At 58.0% G+C, this 2,436-nt stretch overlaps 1 non-coding gene across 1 annotated transcript in view; it reads left to right on the top strand.

Moving 5' to 3' along the window:
• The first annotated feature begins 1,805 nt into the window (after nt 1-1,805).
• LOC124770331 overlaps nt 1,806-2,436 on the top strand; it is a 1,911-nt gene continuing 1,280 nt past the window's right edge. Inside the window, exon 1 of the ribosomal RNA XR_007013184.1 lies at nt 1,806-2,436. This exon is cut by the window's right edge and continues 1,280 nt beyond it. This is a non-coding gene — a ribosomal RNA (small subunit ribosomal RNA).

Below are 2,436 nucleotides of genomic sequence, written 5' to 3'. Positions count from 1 at the left end.
AACCCACGTTGTCGCCTAAACCTGCTCTGTAATTGTTATACGACTCGTTCAATTACTGTAGTGTTGCCCACCCGCAACCCTCGCAATATAGTTCGCTACTCGCACTGCCCGCACCCCTGTGTATCGCTTCATGTTAAACACCTTGCAAGTCTTGCTCACTTTCCACATGCTCCTGCTGTACACTGTAATGTGGATGGCAGCAGGACGTACATGCCGCCCCTCCCCACGTCCCCACCTTGCCCCCTGCCTTCGCAAGCTGGTTGGTGAGAAGTTTGCATGTTCAATGCCCTTCGCATGCGACGTACTCAGGCTACGTTGTGGTGCGGCCTGTGTCAACTGTCCGCTGATGTCGTACGCGTGAACCACAATCTGTACTGCACATTCGTCCTTATGTACTGAATGATACATCGTGGCACATGTGTGACCGCACAACGACTGCGCCCAAAAACGGCGGACCATACAGTGCAAATATTGTGCACGCAGCTACGTGTCGTCTCCCTATGAGAGCTGGATTGCAGTGTGGTACGCCATAGAGACGTGTGGGAGGAACGGACGCCGTGGATGGCGATCAGCATGAGCTGTCTGTTGATGTATTCGGACCTAGTCGTCTCTCCTCACACACCGTGATGGCATGGTGCACCGCGTTCCATATCTGCGACATGCTACAGAGGCCGGTTGACAGTCGTTCGAGCAATGGACATCGCATACGTACGGGGGCCACCTTCCACGTATTGTCTAGGCGTGCACATTTTGTTGCGTGTATGTGGGCAGACGTAGTGTGGCGTGACACCTGACACAGGCATGCAATAATCGTTGAAGTTGCAAATGGCGATGGACGCCTGCGTTTTCTGGTGAAGTTACGCAAATGAACAAATGGTAACCTGTTGTGGTGCGGTTGTTCTCGCTAGGGGTGAATCGGTGATGGCGACGATAGGTTGAGGTACTAACCGGTTGTTCCAGCGATACCCACCATGCCGACGAAACTGAACGGCATCTGGGTGTGAAGCGATACGCGGCGGTGGCTGGGTGGGACCGTCCCCGGCCGGTGAGGGGGCGCCTCCCGGCGTGCTGGCCGCGCGGTGCGTGGGCGCACGCGCTACAGCCGGCTGGTGGGGGCGGCCAGTGGCAGGCGCGCCGGCCGACGGACGCGGCAGGCGTCGCAGCTGCGCGCCGGCGCACCCTGCGCGCGGCGCCGTGCGGCCAAAGTAGGTCCTCGCGGGCCCGGTGCGAAGCGCGGTGGACATCTTCAGTGTGCTGGTCCGATTGAGGACTGTGTGCGTTGAGGATGCGCCGCCGCCCGGCGCTCGGCGCCGCGACGCCGTCTGCTGCTCGGTCGCCCCAGCGGTTCTCGCTGGTGGTTTGTATCGCAGCTGTGCGGATGTGTTGGCGCGTGCGCTGTGCTGGGAGAGTTCGCTTCGGCACCCAAGTGGGGCTTTTGTCCTTCTGTGGCGCTGGCGTTGGAGCTGCCGGTCACCGTAGGTGGCGCGTGTTGTCTCCCGCCGGCAATGCCACGACAGCACGCTCCCGGGCCTCTGTCGGCAGCGGCAAGCTCAGTTGGGAGCACGGGTGGTCGCACCGAAAGCGTCTACTCGCCTAACTCCGGGCGATTGCGCCTCTCTCGAACCCGACCAAGTACTTGGGACGGCGCTGCGCGCCGCCGGACCTGAGAGGGTTTCGAGGTGTATTGTGCAGGGGAGCTCAGCCTCCTCCTGTTTGCAGAATGATTGAGCGGACGCTTGCGTGTTCGCGCGGGCCCCCGGGACACACTCCCGGGCGGCCGGCTGCTCAGCTCTAGTTGACGCAGCTCCCTGGTTGATCCTGCCAGTAGTCATATGCTTGTCTCAAAGATTAAGCCATGCATGTCTCAGTACAAGCCGCATTAAGGTGAAACCGCGAATGGCTCATTAAATCAGTTATGGTTCCTTAGATCGTACCCACGTTACTTGGATAACTGTGGTAATTCTAGAGCTAATACATGCAAACAGAGTCCCGACCAGAGATGGAAGGGACGCTTTTATTAGATCAAAACCAATCGGTCGGCTCGTCCGGTCCGTTTGCCTTGGTGACTCTGAATAACTTTGGGCTGATCGCACGGTCCTCGTACCGGCGACGCATCTTTCAAATGTCTGCCTTATCAACTGTCGATGGTAGGTTCTGCGCCTACCATGGTTGTAACGGGTAACGGGGAATCAGGGTTCGATTCCGGAGAGGGAGCCTGAGAAACGGCTACCACATCCAAGGAAGGCAGCAGGCGCGCAAATTACCCACTCCCGGCACGGGGAGGTAGTGACGAAAAATAACGATACGGGACTCATCCGAGGCCCCGTAATCGGAATGAGTACACTTTAAATCCTTTAACGAGTATCTATTGGAGGGCAAGTCTGGTGCCAGCAGCCGCGGTAATTCCAGCTCCAATAGCGTATATTAAAGTTGTTG

This window comes from Schistocerca piceifrons, unplaced genomic scaffold (assembly GCF_021461385.2).
Source record: "Schistocerca piceifrons isolate TAMUIC-IGC-003096 unplaced genomic scaffold, iqSchPice1.1 HiC_scaffold_790, whole genome shotgun sequence".
NCBI lineage: Eukaryota > Metazoa > Arthropoda > Insecta > Orthoptera > Acrididae > Schistocerca > Schistocerca piceifrons.
The sequence above is the reverse complement of the archived record's forward strand: the minus strand, read 5'-3'. Positions and strand labels throughout refer to the sequence as shown.